The sequence below is a fragment of the Phocoena phocoena genome, chromosome 20, assembly GCF_963924675.1.
Source record: "Phocoena phocoena chromosome 20, mPhoPho1.1, whole genome shotgun sequence".
NCBI lineage: Eukaryota > Metazoa > Chordata > Mammalia > Artiodactyla > Phocoenidae > Phocoena > Phocoena phocoena.
In genome coordinates this window covers 4,190,618-4,212,459 of record NC_089238.1, presented here as the reverse complement: position 1 = coordinate 4,212,459, position 21,842 = coordinate 4,190,618, and the positions used below count along the sequence as shown (strand labels likewise).

General features: G+C 42.9%; 1 protein-coding gene and 1 pseudogene across 1 annotated transcript in view; both read right to left on the bottom strand.

The window, feature by feature from the left end:
- Positions 1–21,842, bottom strand: part of NLRP12 (NLR family pyrin domain containing 12) — a 726,895-nt gene that overhangs the window by 46,623 nt on the left and 658,430 nt on the right.
- Positions 7,811–8,700, bottom strand: LOC136141502 (large ribosomal subunit protein uL18 pseudogene; annotated as a pseudogene).

The following is a 21,842-nucleotide window of genomic DNA, read 5'->3' as shown; positions in this document are numbered from 1 at the left end:
GCCTTTCTGGCCACTCCTTCTTCCATCCCAGTACTAATATACCTTCAGTAACAAGATGCATCCCAATTGTAGAAATGCTGACATGTGAGGAAAATGTGCACGAAGGATAACTCTCCCATCCAGTTAGTTTTAGGAGAAATTCTGCTGGGCCAAGTTCATACTTACTCTTGTGGCCAGGGCTAGCTATCCTGATAACTCTCTAATGACCCACACGTGAATGTACTCGAGAGTGTTGATGAAAACAGATGGAATCTAGGCCTCAGGTTTTCCATATGAGCAGATGGAGATCGAAGTTACCTAGTTAACAGAACCTGCAAATCAGAAAGAATTTTATATTAATTGCCCAGCAGTCGAGTAGGGCAAGAGAATTTTTTTTTAATTTGGAGCTTTCTGGGATGGTGGTAATGCAGTTTTGAATTATTTTCCAAGGGGACTGTGAAAAGTAGCCCTATTTTGAGTTGTAGAGAGGAACCTCTGACCACGTCTCAGGACGCCAAACCAGGACTGGCCCGAGGCTGCAGGGGATTAGTGTCACCACGAGAGGGCGCTCCAAGACAACAGGAGCAGGCACAGCCAGCCTTGCAGCAGGAGGAAGGGAACCTAACCAAGGGTTGCCCCATGTTCTTTCTTTGTTAAATGAAGTGTAGTTGCTATAAAATATGGTGATAGGTCCAGGTGTCAGCAGGGTACGTCACTTTTACATGCGTACATATGTACCTCCATATTCTTTCACTTTTGATTCCTTTTCATTATAAGGTTATCACAAGATATTGAATACAGGCCTCTGTGCTCTACAGTAAACCCTTCTTGTTTATCTATTTTATATATGATAATTGCGTGTATGTGTGAAACCCAAACTCCTAATTTGTCCCTCCCTCTCTTTCCCCTTTGGTAACTATATGTTGTATGTTTGTGACTCTCTTTGGGTTTCTGTATAGATTCATTTGCATTAGTTTTAGACCACACATGTATGTGATATCATGTAATATTTGACTTTCCCTGTCTGCCTTACTTCACATACTATAAAAATCTCCTGTTCCATCTATGTTGGTGCAAATGGCAATATCTTATTCTTTTTTATGTCTGAGGAATATTCCATTGTATATATATATATACGACACCATCTGTATGTATTCATTTGTGAAGGCCATTTTAGTTGCTTCCACGCCTTTATGGCCAGTCCTTCTAGAGCCCCAATAATAATATGCCTTCAGTGACAACATGCATTCCATTTTGGAAATGCAACAGTTGAAAACAAATTGTGCACGTAGAATAGTTTTCCATCCAGTTAGTTTTAGGAGAAATTCTGCTGGTCAAAGTGAGTACTTAAGACTGTTTGGACCAGTGGAAAACGTCCTGGTAACTCTCTAATTCCCCACACGTGATTGTAGTCAAGAGAGTTGATGAAAACGCGAGGGAATCTAGCACGCAGCCTTTCCATAGAAGCAGATGGAGGCTGAAGTTACCTAGTTAATAGAACCTGCAAATCTGAAAGAATTTTACATAATTGCCCAGCAATCCATTAGGGCGAGAGAAATTTTTTTTAGTTTGGAGCTTCCTGGGATGGTGGTAATCCAATTTTGAATTATTTTCCAAGGGGACTGTGAAAAGTGGCCGTATTTTGAGCTTTATAGAGGGACCTCTGATCTCTGTCTCAGAGCTCCAGGCCAGGACTGGCCCCAGCCTGCAGGGGATTCGTGTCACCACGAGTGTGCCCCAACACCACAGGAGAGGACACAGTCAGCTTTGCACCATGAGGAAGGGAAACTAACCAAGTGTTTCCCGTAATATTTGTTTATTAATTGAAGTGTCGTTGACTTACAACCTTATGTTAGTTTCTGGTATACAGCAAAGTGATTCAACTATCGACATTCTTTTCCATTACAGGTTGTTACAAGATAGTAAACATTTCCCTGGGCTATCCAGTAAATCCTTGCTGTTTATTTTATATATGAGTGGTTATCTACTAATCTCAAATTACTAATTTATCCCTCCCTCCTTCCCCTTTTGTACCATAAATTTATGTTCTATGTCTGGGAGGCTGTTTCCCTTTTGTATACACATTCGTTTGTACAGTTTTTGTAGATTCCACAAGTAGGTGATATCATATATTATTTGTGTTTCTCTGAGTGTCTTTATGGAGTATGATAATGTCTTGGTCCATCCACGTTGCTGCAAATGGCAATGTTTCATTCCTTTTTATGTCTGAGGAATATTCCATTGTACGTATATACCACACCTGCTTTATCCATTCGTGCATATATGCAGACATTCCAGTTGCTTCCCTGTCCATATGGCCACTCCTTCTTCAACCCCAGTACTAATATACGTTCAGTAACACGATGCATTCCATTTTAGAAATGCTGATGTGTGAGGAAAATGTGCACATAGAATACCTCTCCCATCCAGTTAATTTTAGGAGAAATTCTGCTGGGCAAAGTTCCTACTTACTCTTGGGGCAAGTGCTAGCTGTTCTGATTACTGTTTAATGGCCCACACGTGAATGTACTCGAGAGTTGATGAAAACACGAGGGAATCTAGACCTCAGGTTTTCCATATGAGCAGATGGAGATTGAAGTTACCTAGTTATCAGAACCTGCAAATCAGAAAGAATTTTATCTTAATTACCCAGCAGTCGATTAGCGCAAGAGAAATTCTTTTGTTTTAATTTGGAGCTTCCTCGGATGGTAGTAATCTAGTTTTGAATTATTTTCCAAGGGGACCGTGAAAAGTGGCCCTATTTTGAGATTTAGAGAGGGTCCTCTGACCTCGTCTCAGGACGCCAAACCAGGACTGGCCCGAGACTGCAGGAGTTTAGTGTCACCACGAGAGGGCGCTCCAACACAAGAGGAGCAGGCACAGCCAGCCTTGCAGCAGGAGGAAGGGAACCTAAACAAGGGTTGCCCATGTTCTTTCTTTGTTAAATGAAGTGTAGTTGCTATAAAATATGGTGATAGGTCCAGGTGTCAGCAGGTTACTTCACTTTTACATGCGTACATATACCTCCATATTCTTTCACTTTTGATTCCTTTTCATTATAAGGTTATCGCAAGATACTGAATACAGGCCCCTGTGCTCTACGGTAAATCCTTCTTGTTTATCTATTTTATATATGATAATAGCGTGTATGTGTGAAACCCAAACTCCTAATTTGTCCCTCCCTCTCTTTCCCCGTTGGTAACCATATGTTGTATTGTATGTTTGTGACTCTGTTTCGGGTTTCTGTATAGATTCATTTGCATTAGTTTTAGACCACACATGTATGTGATATCATGTAATATTTGACTTTCCCTGTCTGCCTTACTTCTCATACTATAAAAATCTCTAGCTTCAACCATGTTGCTGCAAATGGCAATATTTTATTCTTTTTTATGTCTGAGGAATATTCCATTGTATATATATATATGACACCACGTGTATGTATTCATCTGTGAAGGACATTTTAGTTGCTTCCACGCCTTTATGGCCACTCCTTCTAGAACCCCAATAGTAATATGCCTTCAGTGACAACATGCATTCCAGTTGGCAAATGCTACAGTTGAAAACAAATTGTGCACGTAGAATAGTTTTCCATCCAGTTAGTTTTAGGAGAACTTCTGCTGGTCAAAGTGAGTACTTAAGACTGTTTGGACCAGTGGAAAACGTCCTGGTAACTCTCTAATTCCCCACACAGGATTGTAGTCAAGAGAGCTGATGAAAACGTGAGGGAATCTAGCAGTCAGCGTTTCCATAGAAGCAGATGGAGGCTGAAGTTGCCTAGCTAATAGAACCTGCAAATCTGAAAGAATTTTACATAATTGCCCAGCAATCGATTATGGCAAGAGAAATGTTTTTTAGTTTGGAGCTTCCTGGGATGGTGGTAATCCAATTTTGAATTATTTTCCAAGGGGACTGTGAAAAGTAGCCATATTTTGAGCTTTATAGAGGGACCTCTGATCTCTGTCTCAGAGCTCCAGGCCAGGACTGGCCCCAGCTTGCAGGGGATTTGTGTCACCACGAGAGTTCGTCCCAACACCACAGGAGAGGACACAGTCAGCTTTGCACAGTCCCTTTTAGGAAGGGAAAGTAACCAGGTGTTTCCCGTAATATCTGTCTTTTAATTGAAGTGTAGTTGATTTACATTATGTTAGTTTCTGGTATACAGCAAAGTGATTCAACTATCTACATTCTTTTCCATTACAGGATTTTACAAGGTAGTAAACATTTCCCTGGCCTATCCAGTAAATCCTTGCTGTTTATTTTATATATGAGTGGTTATCTACTAATCTCAAATTACTAATTTATCCCTCCTTCCTTCCTCTTTTGTACCATAAATTTATGTTCTATGTCTGGGAGGCTGTTTCTCTTTTGTATATACATTCATTTGTACAGTTTTTGTAGATTCCACAAGTCGGTGATATCATATATAATTTGTCTTTTTCTATCTGTCTTTATGGAGTATGCTAAGGTGTTGGTCCATCCACATTGCTGCAAATGGCAATGTTTCATTCTTTTCTATGACTGAAGAATATTCCATTGTCCATATATACCACACCTCCTTTATCCATTCGTGCATCTATGCAGAAATTTGAGTTGCTTCCCTGCCTTTCTGGCCACTCCTTCCATCCCAGTACTAATATACCTTCAGTAACAAGATGCATCCCAATTGTAGAAATGCTGACATGTGAGGAAAATGTGCACGAAGAATAACTCTCCCATCCAGTTAGTTTTAGGAGAAATTCTGCTGGGCCAAGTTCATACTTACTCTTGTGGCCAGGGCTAGCTGTCCTGATAACTCTCTAATGACCCACACGTGAATGTACTCGAGAGTGTTGATGAAAACACGATGGAATCTAGGCCTCAGGTTTTCCATATGAGCAGATGGAGATCGAAGTTATCTAGTAAACAGAACCTTCAAATCAGAAAGAATTTTATCTTAATTGCCCAGCAGTCGAGTAGCGCAAGAGAAATTTTTTTGTTTTAATCTGGAGTTTCCTCGGATGGTCGTAATCCAGTTTTGAATTATTTACAAGGGGACCGTGAAAAGTCGCCCTATTTTGAGTTTTAGAGGGAGACCTCTGACCTCGTCTCAGGACGCCAAACCAGGACTGGCCCGAGACTGCAGGAGATTAGTGTCACCACGAGAGGGCGCTCCAAGACCACAGGAGCAGGCACAGCCAGCCTTGTAGCAGGAGGAGGGGAACCTAACCAAGGGTTGCCCTGTTTTCTTTCTTTGTTAAATGAAGTGTAGTTGCTATAAAATATGGTGATAGGTCCAGGTGTCAGCAGGGTACTTCACTTTTACATGCGTATATATACGCCTCTCTATTCTTTCATTTTTTTTTTTTTTTTTTTTTTTTTTTTTTTTTTTGCGGTACACAGGCCTCTCACTGTTGTGGCCTCTCCTGTTGCGGAGCACAGGCTCTGGACACACAGGCTCAGTGGCCATGGCTCACGGGCCCAGCCGCTCCGTGGCATGTGGGATCTTCCCGGATCGGGGCACGAACCCATGTCCCCTGCATAGGCAGGCAGACTCTCAACCACTGCGCCACCAGGGAAGCCCATCTATTCTTTCATTTTTGATTCCTTTTCATTACAAGGTTATCGCAAGATATTGAATACAGGCCCCTGTGCTCTACAGTAAACCCTTCTTGTTTATCTATTTTATATATGATAATAGCGTGTATGTGTGAAACCCAAACTCCTAATTTGTCCCTCCCTCTCTTTCCCCTTTGGTAACCATATGTTGTATTGTGTTTGTGACTCTGTTTCGGGTTTCTGTATAGATTCATTTGCATTAGTTTTAGACCACACATGTATGTGATATCATGTAGTATTTGACTTTCCCTGTCTGCCTTACTTCACATACTATAAAAATCTCCTGTTCCATCTATGTTGGTACAAATGGCAATATTATTTTTTTTGAGTGAGGAATGTCCTATTGTGCATGTATTCCACACTATCTGTATCTATTCGTCTATGGACAGTTTAGTTGTTTCCATACCTTTATGGCCACCCCTTCTTGAACCCCAATCATAATATGCCCTCAGTGACAACCTGCATCTCAATTTTGGAAATGCTCATGTTGAAAACAAATTGTGCACGTCGAAAATTTTTCCATCCACTTAGTTTTAGGAGAAATTCTGCTGGTCAAAGTGAGTACTTAAGACTCTTGGGACCAGTGCCAGCCCTCCTGGTAACTCTCTAATTCCACACACGTGAATGTAGTCAAGAGAGCTGATGAAAACGCGAGGGAATCTAGGCCTGAGCTTTTCCATAGGAGCAGATGGAGGCTGAAGTTGCCTAGTTAATAGAACCTGCAAACCAGAAAGTATTTTACATAATTGCCCAGCAATCGAGTACGGCAAGAGAAATTTTTGTTAGTTTGGAGCTTCCTGGGATGGTGGTAATCCAATTTTGAATTGTTTTCCAAGGGGACTGTAAAATGTAGCTCTATTTCGAGCTTTATAGAGGGACCGCTGACCTCTGTCTCAGAGCTCCAGGCCAGGACTGGCCCCAGCCTGCAGGGGATTCGTGTCACCACGAGAGTGCGCCCCAACACCACAGGAGAGGACACAGTCCGCTTTGCACCATGAGGAAGGGAAACTAATCAGGTGTTTCCTGTAATATTTGTTTTTTAATCGAATTGTAGTTGATTTACATTATGTTAGTTTCTGGTATACATCAAAGTGATTCAACTATCTACATTCTTTTCCATTACAGGTTGTTATAAGATAGTAAACATTTCCCTGGGCTATACAGTAAATCCTTGTAGTTTATTTTATATATGAGTGGTTATCTACTAATCCCAAATTACTAATTTGTCCCTCTCTCCTACCCCTTTTGTACCATAAATTTATGTTCTATGTCTGGGAGGCTGTTTCTCTTTTGTATATACATTCGTTTGTACTGTTTTTGTAGATTCCACAAGTATGTGATGTCATATATTATGTCTTTTTCTGTCTGTCTTTATGGAGTATGATAATGTGTTGGTCCATCCATGTTGTTGCAAATGGCAATGTTTCATTCTTTTTTATGACTGAGGAATATTGCATTGTACATATATATAAACCACACCTCCTTTATCCATTCATTCATCTATGCAGACATTTCAGTTGCTTCCCTGTCCATATGGCCACTCCTTCTTCAACCCCAGCACTAATATACCTTCAGTAACAAGATGCATCCTAATTGTAGAAATGCTGACGTGTGAGGAAAGTATGCACGTAGAATTCCTCTCCCATCCAGTTAGTTTTAGGAGAAATTCTGCTGGGCAAAGTTCTTACTTTGTCTTGGGGCCAGGGCTAGCTGTCCTGATAACTCCCTAATGACCCACAGGTGAATGTAGTCAAGAGAGTTGATGAAAACACGAGGGAATCTAGGCCTCAGCTTTTCCATGGGAGCAGATGGAAACTGAAGTTAGCTAGTTAACAGAACCTGCAAATCAGAAAGAATTTTATCTTAATTGTGCAACAGTCGATTAGCGCAAGAGAATTTTTTTTTTTATGTTGGAGCTTCCTCGGATGGTGGTAATCCAGTTTTGAATTATTTTCCAAGGGGACCGTGAAAATTGGCCCTATTTTGAGTTTTCCAGAGGGACCTCTGTCCTCCTCTCAGGGCGCCAAGGCAGGACTGGCCGGAGACTGCAGGCGATTAGTTTTACCACTAGAGGGCGCTCCAACACCACAGGAGCCGGCACAGCCAGCCCTGCTCCAGGTGGAAGGGAAACTGTTGCCTGTAATGTTTTATTCATTTAGTTTTTCCTACTCGGTCAACAAGTTTATTGTTGTCTTTATCTGAAAAATCTTCACAGAAGTTGTCGTTTTGTTTATTAACTCTCAGCAGGCCTTTGCTGACATCTAAGGAAGCTTGCCTTCTTTTGAGCTACCGTATCTTTCTTCTGGGCAAGTAACATTTTTGGACGCTTCCACCTCCTTTCTTTAACTTCTTTCTCAGGCTTCCTCTCATTCACCGGATTCTCTCGTATTGCAACATGAGCTTTCTTATCCATCTCCTCCATCATGTCTGTAGTCGTGTTGTTCTTTATGTATTAAGAGAATTGTTTTCTGTAAGCGTCTTCGTTTCCTTCAATCAGTTAACACATATAATCTGCAACGTTCTGCCCCACGATGTGCTTTTGGTGTACGTCAGCACTGAATTCTTTGCTTTCTGAATCATAACCAGGGAACTCATTGGTACTGTGAGGGATAGACCAGCCTCCATTTACAGGTCCCCCAAAACTTTATCCCCAGTAGTAGTCCTGGGAAGCCCTGCATCCAAGTAACAAGTGAAGGCACCGGGTTGACCATCAATGCTTTCCACATTGTATTCATCTCCAGCCACCTGGACTTGGCCTTCATAAATTCTGTCCATACCCAACCTATTAAAGAGCCTGCGGGCCAGCAGCAGGCCAGTACAATATGGTGCCGCATAATTTGTCCGGCCAACCTTCGCGCCATACGTTGGGAGCTCGTGAGCATAAGCTGCATAGACTATCATATCTCCTTGTATACGGGCATAAGCCATCTGACAAATGATATCTCTATTGGTCACACGTACTATTGTTCTGTATTTGCGTGTGTTGTACTTATTTTTATCTTGGATTATCAATTGTTTCCAAGCAGAGTAGTCAGTTTTGCCCTCTTGCCGTCTTCTAAATTTCACTTGGTATCTCTTGAAGTGGGCCTTATTCTTGACAACTTTAACAAACTCCATCCTGTGGAACAGAGGCCCTGGCTGCCACGGAGCTGCAGAACCATCACGGCCTGGGTTGGGGTTGGGGGGGAGAGCGCCTATAATCTTGTAAATGACTCACCCCTGAGTAAAGTTGAGTAATTGAGAGCAAGTGGAAATAATCTCAACAAACAATGGCATTCTAGCAGAGTAGAAAAGTGCGGATATCTTAGGAAAGCACTGAGAAATACAAGTTTTAAGGACTGCATTGTTCTCTTAGAGGGCAAAAAAACCCTTCTTAGTTGTTAAAACCCAGTGATTACCAGCAGAGTAAAGCAAGTTCACAAGGTCAGGTGGCGGTTTGGAAATCAAGGTGGTCACATGTTTAAGATCTTCAGCAGGGCTTCAATACCTCTTCAGCCAGCTTTTTGTGTAATTGATTCTGGTAAGTGGTTCAATGCTTTACTAAGGGAACTGATGTTTTCAATGCTACTGGATAGAATGTATATTTAAAGGCAGGGCAAGCAATTAACTTCTTAGTTTGGAAGGAGGAAGGGGGAGAAAGAAAACACCAGCTAAGGAAGTGTCCCTTCTTCCCTCCACTAGTTCATAGCTGTATCAAATAGTGCATTGTGGTACCTTGAGATTAACCCCACAGGTCTGAGTCTGGGGCAGAGAAAGGAATAGGTTTATGCTCCTCGCATGGTTTTCCTCAGAAAATCTCACTGTGTTATCGCTCGTTCCTCAAAGAATGCCTAAAAACTGTAAGTATGCAAAGAATATTTGGCCAATGAATGTGCTGAGTCGTTTAAAACAGAATTCCTTTCACCTGTTGGCTCTGTGATCCCCCCCCCCCCGCCCCCCGCCCCAGAACAATCTCAGGGCAGGTGAGTGAGATCTCATTAGATTTTCACACGGTGGAAAACACGTTCTCTGTGGTAAATAGCAGTGAAAATAGTGGGCATTCTTGTCCCTGATTGAAATTTAGACACTAGTGTTATTTGTATTACAGCCTCTAATATTTGCTCATTGAGATCCTGAATTTGGGGCTATCTGTCCATATTTTAAAGGACTATCACTTCATATTTAGTTGCATGTTGAAGTGAATAGTTATTCAATTTTGTCAAATGTCCTTTTAGCATACTGGGGGTGATCATGTGATTTTTTTTCTTCGCTCTGTTAAGATGATAAATTTGATTAATGATTTCCTAATTTTGGCCATCTTTGCATTGCTAGAATAAACCCCACTTGGTCAAGGTCTTTTTTTTTAATATGCTGCTAACTATCATACAATTGCCAAACCACTCTCCTAGAACATCAGAAAACCTGTTGCGAATCTGCTTTTCTTTCCCTTCGAAGTTAATGTGATCTATTGCTCAGATATGCAAGTAATTATTTTCCTCTTGAAAAAACCCCAATAAACTAGCAGTTCTCCTAGAGTGTGTCTTATGGATGACTCTTTTTGGCCAATTTCCTAGTTATATTCTTGGCCCTTCAATTTCAAATTCTTTCTTTCAGGAAAGTTTATTAGATTATGATTTTTATGACTTTGTGTGTGTGTGGTACACGGTCCTCTCACCGCTGTGGCCTCTCCCGTTGCGGAGCACAGGCTCCGGACGCGCAGGCTCAGCGGCCATGGCTCAGGGGCCCAGCTGCTCCGCGGCATGTGGGATCTTCCCGGACCGGGACACGAACCCGTGTCCCCTGCATCGGCAGGCGGACTCTCAACCACTGCGCCACCAGGGAAGCCCAGGATTTTTTTTTCTTCTTTCTGACATCAGTTTCACTTACTCTATTTTCTGTGCCTCTATTCATTCTCGTACTTCCTATAGTTTACGTGGCATTTTGTAAAATGTCTTTTTTAAAGTTTCTAGTCCTTTTCTGACCCTTGTCATCTCCTGTTTATGTCATTTTCCCCCCACCCATCTCCTTTCTGAGATTTCCTAATTTTACATATTTGTTTGCTCATAACTGCTATTATTTTATTTGTGATTTAGAATAAGAAATATGTATTTGGTTGAGCCCATCTGCTTGTATTCTAGGGTTCACTGGGGTTCACCTAGTTTTACCGAAAATGTTGTCTGTAGGTATTTTTACTTGCTGTGTTTGCTGGTTGTTTTTTTTTTTGGGGGGTGGTGGTGTTTTTTTTAAATTAAAAAAATTTTTTTTTATTATTATTATTATTTTGCGGTACGCGGGCCTCTCACTGTTGTGTGCTCTCCTGTTGCGGAGCACAGGCTCCGGACGCGCAGGCTCAGCGGCCATGGCTCACCGGCCTAGCCGCTCCTCGGCATGTGGGATCTTCCAGGACCGGGGCATGAACCCGCGTACCCTGCATCGGCAGGCGGACTCCCAACCACTGCGCCACCAGGGAAGCCCCCTTTTTTTTTATTTTAATTTTTTAACATCTTTATTGGAGTATAATTGCTTTACAATGGCGTGTTAGTTTCTGCTTTATAACAAAGTGAATCAGTTATACATATACATATGTTCCCATATCTCTTCCCTCTTGCTTCTCCCTCCCTTGGTGTTTGGTTTTTAATGAAGGAATTTAAAATGTATTTTATTGAAGTATAGTTGATTTACAATATTGTATTAGTTTATGCTGTATAGCAAAGTGATTGAGTTATACATTCTTTTTCATATTCTTTTCCATTATGGTTTCTCACAGGATATTGAATATAGTTCCCTGTGCTATCCAGTAGGATCCTGTTGTTTCTCCATCCTATATATGATAATTTGCATCTGCTAATCTCCCAGTCCATCCCTTCCCCACCCCCTCCCCCTTGGCAACCACAAGTCTGTTCTCTATGTCTGTGAGTCTGTTTCGTAGATAAGTTCATTTGTGTCATATTTTAGATTCCACATATACATGATATCATGTGATATTTGTCTTTCTCTGTCTGACTTACTTCACTTAGTACGATCATCTCTAGGTCCATCCATGTTGCTGCAAATGGCATTAAAAAACAAATCATGGGCTTCCCTGATGGCGCAGTGGTTGGGAGTCTGCCTGCCGGTGCAGGAGACACAGGTTCGTGCCCTGGTCCGGGAAGATCCCACATGCCGCGGAGCGGCTGGGCCCGTGAGCCATGGCCGCTGAGCCTGCGCATCCGGAGCCTGGGCTCCGCAGCGGGAGAGGCCACAACAGTGAGAGGCCCGCGTACCGCAAAAAAAAAGAAAAACAAGTCATTCTTACCTCTCTTTAAATGTATTCATAATTCCTCGAAAATATATTCATGATTTCCATTCACTCATTCGTTTATTCATCAAATACTCATGCACCTACCGAATGCACAGTCATTCATACAGGCATATATGATTTGATCGACAAATGTGTACGGAATGCTCACAAGATCTAGGCAGGAGCTTGGAACATATAGCAGATGCCGCCTATGTGTTGCAGAGCAAAACAATTACTCATGTTTTCTCATCAAATCAGAGACCCAGGAAGAGGAATATAAACAGTTGGCATGTGGAACTCTCCCTCCATTCCGCTCTTTCTAGAGCCTTTCTCACAGTGCATTTTGAACATCTGGGTCTTGGGTCAGCCAGTTATATCAGATCATATGGCCCCCCCCCCACGTCCATCCAATTTGCATTTGCCCCCGTGTTCCGTTGCAAGGTCTGGACCAAGAAAAGTCTACTGAATCAGGAAACTATTTAATTAATCAACTGTTAATTGGGGAAATAAGGCTTTGCATTTTGCTCTGAACCAAGATTTCTCAACCTCAGCACAATTTGACGTTCGGGCTGGCTCATCCGCAGGTGGGGGAGGGGGGCTGTCCTGGGCATTGTGGGTTGTTGAGCAACATCCCTGGTTTCCACCCACTAGACACAAATACACCCCTCGCCCGTCCTCTAAATGGTCCCAACCAAAAATGTCTCATGACATTGAACTTGTCTCCTGGTGGGGGGAGGATGTGTATTAATTCTCTCCTTTTTTCCTGTGATGTTGATGCTTTGACATGTTGGGGTCTTGCTGACCCTGGAGGGACTGCCCATGTCAGGACTAGCTAATTCCTAGAGATAGCAAACAACCTGCTTTTGTGCATGCCTTTTGTATGCAAACCATCCAATCCAGAGCCTAACCCCTCAACCGCCTCCTTTATTAGGCTATTATACCCTGGGCCACTATTTCCCTGTCCTAGTCACCCCAGGGCCAGGTACCAGACAGCTAAGGGCTGTCCCTATGCCGTAGAGTCTGCTGCAGTTATTCAAACTAAACAATCCTAAATCTATTTACCCTGACTCACCTGTTTCTTCCCATGGAAACCACAGTAAGGGCACTTGCCCTGTCTTCCCCTTGCTCCCCTCTGCCTCCTGGCGGACCCTGGGGCTGCCCCAGGGCATGGCGGGCCCCCTCCTCTTGGGATCTGTGACTATAACCCTACCTTTTTTTAATATAAATTTATTTATTTATCTTGGTTGCATTGGGTTTTCGTCGCTGTGCACAGGCTTTCTCTAGTTGTGGCAAGATGGGCATACTCTCCCTTGCGGTGAGTGGGCTTCTCATTGTGGTGGCTTCTCTTGTTGCAGAGCATGCGCTCTAGGTGTGCGGGCTTCAGTAGTTGTGGCTCACAGGCTCAGTAGTTGTGGCACGTGGGCTCAGTAGTTGTGGTGCACGGGCTTAGTTGCTCCACGGCATGTGGGAATCTTCCTGGACCAGGGCTCGAACCCTTGTCCCCTGCATTGGTAGGCGGATTCTTAAGCACTGCGCCACCAGGGAAGTCCCCAAAAAGGCATTCTTATGACTCTGAAGAGTCCAGGGTTTTATGAGCTGTCTTGGACGAAGACCAAATATTAAAACAAATGATGCACTTTTCACCACCATCACTCAGGAAATTACAAGGGTTTTAGAAGTTATGTGTCAGGAACTGGGGACAAACATCAAATACATATTTCTTACTGTATCACCATAACAAACTATGTTTTCAATGACAGTGGTACCCTGATCTGTTGGCCTCACCGTACCTGGACAATAACAAAGCCTATATTTTTAAAACAGGGAGCAAAATTACCCCGAGTTGAGAACCATTGTTCTAAGCTTACCTGTCAGTCACTTATTTATTCTATGCACAGAATAACTTTGCAAGGAAGAATGACTTTATATTTGTTCCAAATGCTAAGATAATCTATGCAGTCTTTTATACTGGTTAAGATACTTAAAACTACATCAGCAATGTTCTAGAATGATAGCAGCCAGTGGTGCGTTATCACAAGTTTGTTTAGCAAACTTGCCTTCATTTCCCAAGCATGGTTCACAGCCTTTCATCAGCAGAATATTTCACAACAAACATCTTAACATATTTCATTACTAAAAGTCATAGTTTCAAGGTTTCAAGTTTCTAATCCTTGGGACTGTTAAAAAATCTATGAATGTTGTAAAAGTATTATCTTTTGTGATGGCAGCTATGGAAGAAATGTGTTTTGGACTCTGATTTTAAGACATTGGGTATATAAATATCTGCGAACATTTTTCTTTGCTATCTACATAAAGACGAATGACTAACCCAGTGTTCACTTGGGTCAGTGGTTTCTGTACTTAGAGATTGTCTGCTATATGGGAAAATAATCTGAAAAAGAATGGATATATGTGTATGTATAACTAAATCACTTTTCTGTACACCTGAAACTAACACGACATTGTAAATCAACTATAATCCAATATAAAATAAAAATTAAATTAAAAAAATGTCTGAAGGTTTTCTTACTAACTGCAAGTTGAAACTTTTGGCATCTGGTTTCAATGATTATTTTGATAAATGATAGGTATGATCATCCTTTTTTTTTTTTTTTTAACTTTATTTTTTGCTGCGTTGGGTCTTCGTTGCTGTGCATGGGATTTCTCTAGTTGCAGAGAGCAGGGGCTACTCTTCGTTGCAGTGCACAGGCTTCTCATTGCGGTGGTTTCTCTTGTTGAGGAGCATGGGCTTTAGGTGCGCGGGCTCAGTAGTTGTGGCACATGGACTCAGTAGTTGTGGCACGTGGTCTTCAGTAGTTGTGGCTCGCAGGCTCTAGAACACAGGCTCAGTAGTTGTGGCGCATGGGCTTAGTTGCTCCGTGGCATGTGGGATCTTCCCGGACCAGGGATCGAACCCGTGTCCCCTGCACTTGCAGGCGGATTCTTAACCACTTTGCCACCTGGGAAGCCCCAGACCTCATTTTTTTTTTTTTTTTTTAAAAGAACAGATTTATTTATTTATTTATTTATTTTTGCTGTGTTGGGTCTTCGTTTCTGTGCAAGGGCTTTCTCCAGTTGCGGCGAGCGGGGACCACTCTTCATCGCGGTGTGCGGGCCTCTCACTATCGCGGCCTCTCTTGTTGAGGAGCACAGGCTCCAGATGCACAGGCTCAGTAGTTGTGGCTCACGGGCCTAGTTGCTCCGCGGCATGTGGGATCCTCCCAGACCAGGGTTCGAACCCATGTCCCCTGCATTAGCAGGCAGATTCTCAACCACTGCGCCACCAGGGAAGCCCCAGACCTCATTTTTAAAATTCCTCTTGCCCTTTTTTACTTTCCTCCAACCACACTGTCCATTTCACTCTTTTTAGAACAAGCCAATCCCACTCCCACCTGCACACATCTGAACTTCCTAGTCCGTTTCCCAGGAATTCTCTTCCTCAAGGCATTCAGGGCCCAGGTCAAGCATCATGTCTAAAAAGGCCTTTTCTGATCACCTGGCCTGCAATTGCTGGTGACTTGGAATCCTAAGCCCCTCCTACTCTCCTAGGCTGCTTTATCTTTCTTCATTGCCTGTGTCACTGTCTGATGTCATGGGCTATGCCTACGTGCTTGTGTGGTTAATTATCAGCCTCCCCAGGACTTCCCTGGTGGTCCAGTGGTTAAGACTCTGCGCTCCCAATGCAAGGGGCCCAGGTTCGATCCCTGGTCAGGGAACTAGATCCCACATGCCACAACTAAGTCCCAGCACAGCTAGCTAGCTAGCTAGCTAAATGAATGAATGAATAAAAAAAAATATATATATATATCAGCCTCCCCTTGTAGAAGAGGAACCCCCAGGAGGACAGGGACTTTGTTCCCTTCATGGTTTTATCTGCAGTGCCTGTAACAGGGCACAATGGACTCTATATTGGCCGAGTGAAAGAATCTTCCATTACCTCTCCGTCCCCTGCAATCACCCACTGTAGATCACCGATATCTTTCCCTTAAGACCCCAAAGACATTCCCAAGGTCTGCTCTGGCCTCTTCACCTGGCTTTCTGGCTTCACTGTCACCACTTTGCTGTCTTTTCTCCACCCAGCAAGACTCTCTCAAGCACAGAAATCAGATTATATCATTTCCAGTTTAAAAAGCATCTAATCGCCTCCCCTTCCTCTCTGAACAAAAGCCAGAGTCTTTATCATGTTCTAAAAACTCCTTCTGTAATCTGGCTCCTGCTAACTGGGGCTGCTTCATTTCCTACATCCTGGCCCATTGTCTCTCTCCAGCGGTCCCGCTACAATAGCCTTGGGGCTGGTTTTCATCCACTTAGGTCGAATCCCTTTTATGTTGGGTCTTTATGCTAATTTTTCCCTGTGTCCAGACTCCCTTAGGATCTTTAGGGGACTGGTTCCTTCTTATCTTTCAGTTCTCAGCTCAGATTTACCTTCTCAGATGTGGCCAGTGCCTGCCAGGTCAGTCTAAAGTAGGATCCCCTCCCTCCCAGGACCCCCATACATACTTACGTTTATTGCACTTTTCACATTTGAAAGCATTTTATTCCTGTCTTTGCCTCCGTATTGCCTGTCTCCTTAGAATGTGGCCTTTGATGGACCGTGTCTATCTTTTTTTGTTTCTTGTTTTTTTGGGGATTTTGTTTGTTTGTTGTTTGGGTTTTTTTGGGGGGGTTTGGGGTTTTATTGTTTGTTTGGCCATGCTGCGGGCTTGTGGGACCTTAGTTCCCTGACCAGGGATTGAACCCGTGCCCTCAGCAGTGAAAGTGTGGAATCCTAACCACTGGACCACCTGGGGATTCCCCCGTGTCTGTCTTTTTTTTTTTTTTTTTCGTGTCTGTCTTTTTAAAAAAAATTTTCTTCCAGTTTTATTGAGATATAATTACCACATGGCACAGTATAAGTTTAAGGTGTGCAGCCTCGTGATTTGGTTTACAAACATCATGAAGTGATGATTACAATAAGTTTAGTGAACATCTATCATCTCCTATAGATACAAAATTAAGGAAATAGAAAAAAATTTTTTCTTTGTGATGAAAACTCTTAGGATTTACCCAAAAATTTTCATATATAACGTACAGCAGGGTTAATTCTATTTACCATGTTGTACATGACACCCTAGTACTTATTTATCTTATAAATGGAAGTTTGTACGTTTAGACCCCCTTCATCCGGTTCCCCCCCACTCCCCCCCCAATAACCGCAAACCTGAGCTCTTTTTCTGTGAGTCTGTTTGTTTCTGAAGTATAATTGACCCACAACACAATGTTAGTTCCTGTTACTAAACATAGTGATTCGATATTTCTATACATTTCAAAATGGTCACAAGTCTCGTCACAATATGGCACCATACAAAGATATTATATAGTTACTAACTATATTCCCCACATTTCACATTTCATACCCATGACTCTTTTATTTGCAACTGGAAGGTATTTTGTATCTTTTTTTTTTTTTTTTTTTTTTTACGGTATTTGTCTTTCTCTGACTTATTTCACTTAGGACAGTACCCTCTAGGTCTATCCATGTTGTCACAACTGACAAGATTTCATTCTTTTTTTATGGCTGAGTAATATTCCATTGTATATAGGACTGTGTCTGTCTGATCCCCTGCCATATCCCTGTGCCTATGACCATTATGCACAGTCAACAAATAATTGCTGGAGGAAAGAATTATTACAACTTTATCAATGTCTGGGATACATGCATTTTTCCATCACAGCCCCCTAGAGGGAGATCTCAGCATACAAGAGCCCTCACGGGACGCAGATTTGCATGTAAAGCTTTGCCTTTCGGAATTTCCCTGGTGGCGCAGTGGTTGAGACTCCATGCTCCCAACGCAGGGGGCCCTGGTCAGGGGACTAGATCCCACATGCCGCAACTAAGAGTTTGCATGCCACGACTCAGGAGCCCAACAGCTACAACTAAGGAGCCCGCCTGCAGCAACTAAGACCCAGTGCAACCAAATAAATATTTAACAAACAAACAACAAGAACAAAAAACCTTCCCTTTCCTTCCTGTAAGTTTCTTTCCTGAAACAGCCTGCCCCAGACTCCTGCCCAGGAATATACAGAGAGTGACCACAGAGGTGAGAGACCCCAGGGCCAGCCCTGTCTCTCACTCTCCAGGCCTAAGTTTATCTGGGAAATGACACGTCATTCTGGAAACCTCCTAGGATCGCCATTCCAGGAGAGGAACTGGGTGTGGTGCCAGCCCTGAAGCAGCTCCCGGTCTGCTGCGGTGGACACAGTCTGGCCCGCAGAAACCAGATCCCAGTGATAGGTGCTGGGAGAGAGCCCAGATCTGGAGATGTGGACCCTTGGGTTCAAACTCTGGCCTTCCTTCCAGCTCTTCCTTTGCCACGTCAGCAATCACTTTGCTATCACTATTTCGGTCTTTGCGGTGAAGCTCGTGTTTTCTCCCCAGGGGTAAGCTCGCTAGGTCTCCTTCCAGACTCTGGGTGACAGAGAGGCATCTGCCCTCACTCCCAATCTTAAGGCTCCCTGCTGGCCAGATGAAATTATGTACCCAGCTTCTGACTCGGTAATAATTTACATGGTAAAGGACAAAGGACAAAACGGTGGACAAATAAGAAAAAAGGTTACTAATTGGTACAAACTTCCAGTTATAAAATAAGTAAGTCCTGGGGGTGTAACATACAGCATGGTAACAATAGTTAATGATACTGTAGTGTATATTTGAAAGTTGCTAAGAGAGCAGATCTTAAAAGTTCTCATTACAGGAAAGAAAAAAAATTATAGGGAATTCCCTGGTGGTCCAGTGGTTAGGACTCAGCACTTTCACTGCTGTGGCCCAGGTTCAATCCCTGGTGGGAGAAACTAAGATCCTGCATGCCGCCTGGTGCGGCCAGAAAAAGAAAAAAAAAAATTAAAAAATAATAAATTTAAAAACATTGTAACCATGCAGCGATGGATGTTAACTAGACATTGTAGTGATCATTTTGCTATATATATAGATATCAAATCATTATGTTGGAACCTGAAACTAACATAATGTAATAGGTCAACTATTCCTCAATAAAAGAAAAGAAAAAGAAAAAAGATTGTGACAACAGAGAGGGACCTTGCGGGTATTTTGCTAAGTGAGCTAAATCAGACAGAGAAAGACAAATACTATAGGATATCACTTATATATTGGAATCTAAAAAAGCTGGAAGTGATAAAAACAGAGTAGAATGGTGGTTACCAGGGCAGAGGGGTGGGGGAATTGGAGAGATGATGTTAAGGGTACAAACTCGGTACCAGTAGATAAATAAGCGCTGGAGATCTAATGCACAGCATAGTCAACAATACTGTACTGTAAACTCCAAAGTTGCTAAGAGACTAGATCTTAATTTTTCCCACCACGAAGAAGAAATGGTAATTATGCGACCTGGGAGAGGTGTTTGCTAACACTGCAGCATAATCATTTTGCAATAGATAAATGTATCAAATCGACACATATGCTGGGCTTCCCTGGTGGCGCAGTGGTTGAGAGTCCGCCTGCCGATGCAGGCAACACGGGTTCATGCCCCGGTTTGGGAAGATCCCACATGCTGCGGAGCGGCTGGGCCCGTGAGCCGTGGCCGCTGAGCCTGCGCGTCCGGAGCCTGTGCTCCGCAGCGGGAGAGGCCACAACAGTGAGAGGCCTGCGTACCGCAAAACAAAAATACATATGCTATGGTGGCAATTTTATTGCAATATATCAATGTATCAATCAACACATTGTATACATTCGACTTACACAATGTTATATGCCAATTACATCTGAAAAAAAGTTTTAAGTCAAATAAGTCCACCCCCCACCATCCCAGTTTTCCAGTTTCTCAATCCCCATCCCTTTTTACCACCTTCCTCTATCTTTTTTCCAGAAATTCACTACATATACAAAAAATGGATTTAATAGTTAACAGGTAGAAAGACGTCACAATTTTGAGGCACTGTTCTAAATGCTTTACTTGATCTGAGTCTCCTAATTAATATAGAACTGCTAAATGGGTAACACATCTAGGGGTTTAAGAAATCCCAAGAATATGAAAAGGTATACTTTTTAAAAGATCTCATCCCTGCTGCTACACCTAAATACTTGGTCTCCCTTTCTTCCTCAGATGCCATCATTTGATGGGTTTCTTATGCATTCTTCCAGTGTTTACACAAAACCCAGAAAATATATTCCTATTTTTCAACCCTTCCTCACACAAACGATGGCGCAATCCTAAGCCACTCTGCATCTCATTGATTTTACTGGACAACAGATCCTGGATATTTTCCTACACTCTGGTCACACCTTTGTAAATAAAGTTAAAGTCTCCTCCAGTTACCCATTCAAGTCTGCTCTGTTTCCTGACTCAAAGGGTCATGGGACGTTGAGACATCTGAAAACCACACAACCTGTGTGGGATATACATAACCTGGAAGCCAGACCCATGTAGCCAAAACATATGTTCCCCCGGGAATGATAAGGCCAAGAAAATCTGTGCAGAGGATTTGGACATGAGAGGTCACTTTTTTAAAAAAATTTATTTATTTTTGGTTGCATTGGGTCTTCATTGTGCAGGCTTTCTCTAGTTGTAGTGAGCGGGTTTCTCATTGTGGTGGCTTCTCTTGTTGCGGAGCATGGGCTCTAGGTGCGCGGGCTTCAGTAGTTGTGGTGCGTGGGCTCAGTAGTTGTGGCTCACGGGCTTAGTTGCTCCGGGGCATGTGGGATCTTCGCGGACCAGGGCTGGAATCCAAGTCCCCTGCTTTGGCAGGCGGATTCTTAACGCCTGCATCACCAGGGAAACCCAAGAGGTGATTTTTAACTCACAGTTGCCACTCCCACATTCCTCTCAACAGTACCCTCAATCTCTACATTTCTCTGAAGCCTTCCAGATGCCCAGTGTCACTGTAACAGACTCTCCACATTTTCTCCTATTGGGAGAGACTCAGTTTCCTCACTGTCACAGCACCTGGGGATAAATCCCAATTCATGAGGAGGGTCCAGAGACAAAGTGGCTTCTTCTCTCCTTTTATAGCTTCTCACTTCTTCTTCAGCAGTTCCTTTGTGCCACAGTGATCTCCTGGCTCTCATCAAAAGTGACTTTTGGTGAAGAGATATCTCAGTCCATTCCGGCTGCTATAATAGAATACCACAGACCAGGTAACTTAAGACATTTATTTCTCGCAGTTCTGGAGGCTGGAAGTCCAAGATCAAAGCACCAGCAGATTTGCCGACTGGTGAGGGCCTGCTTCCTGGTTCATAGATGGTTTTTTTCCCCTGTGTCCTCACATAGTATAGGGTCTAGGGGGCGCTCTGAGGGGGGCCTTTTTTTATTTTAAATTTTTATTGGAGTATAGTTGCTTTACAATATTGTGTTAGTTTCTGCTGTACAGCAAAGTGAATCAGTTATACATATACATATATCCACTCTTTTTTAGATTCTTTTCCCTTATAGGCCATTACAGAGTATTAAGTAGAGTTCCCTGGTCCTTATCTATTTTATATATAGTAGTGTGAGGGGGTCTTTTATTTTTATTATTATTATTTTTTAATAGATTTATTTATTTATTTATTTATTTTTGGCTGCCTTGGGTCTTCGTTGCTGCCCCCGGGCTTTCTCCAGTTGCAGCAAGCGGGGGCTGCTCTTCATCTGCGGTGCGCGGGCTTCTCATTGCAGTGGCCTCTCTTGTTGCGGAGCACGGGCTCTAGGCATGTGGGCTTCAGTAGTTGTGGTGCGTGGGCTCAGTAGTTGTGGCTCGTGGGCTTAGTTGCTCCGTGGGATCTTTCCAGACTAGGGCTCGAACCCGTGTCCCCTGCATTACCAGGTGGATTCTTAACTGCGCCACCAGGGAAGCCCAGAGGGGGTCTTTTATAATGGCATCCATTCCATTCATAAGGGCTCCACCTTCATGATCTAATCACCTCCCAAAGCCCCCCACCTCTAAATACCATCACATTGGGGGTTTAGGGTTTCAACATATGAATGGGTTGGGGGGGGACATAAACATTCAATCTATAGCAATAGAAGTTCTAGTT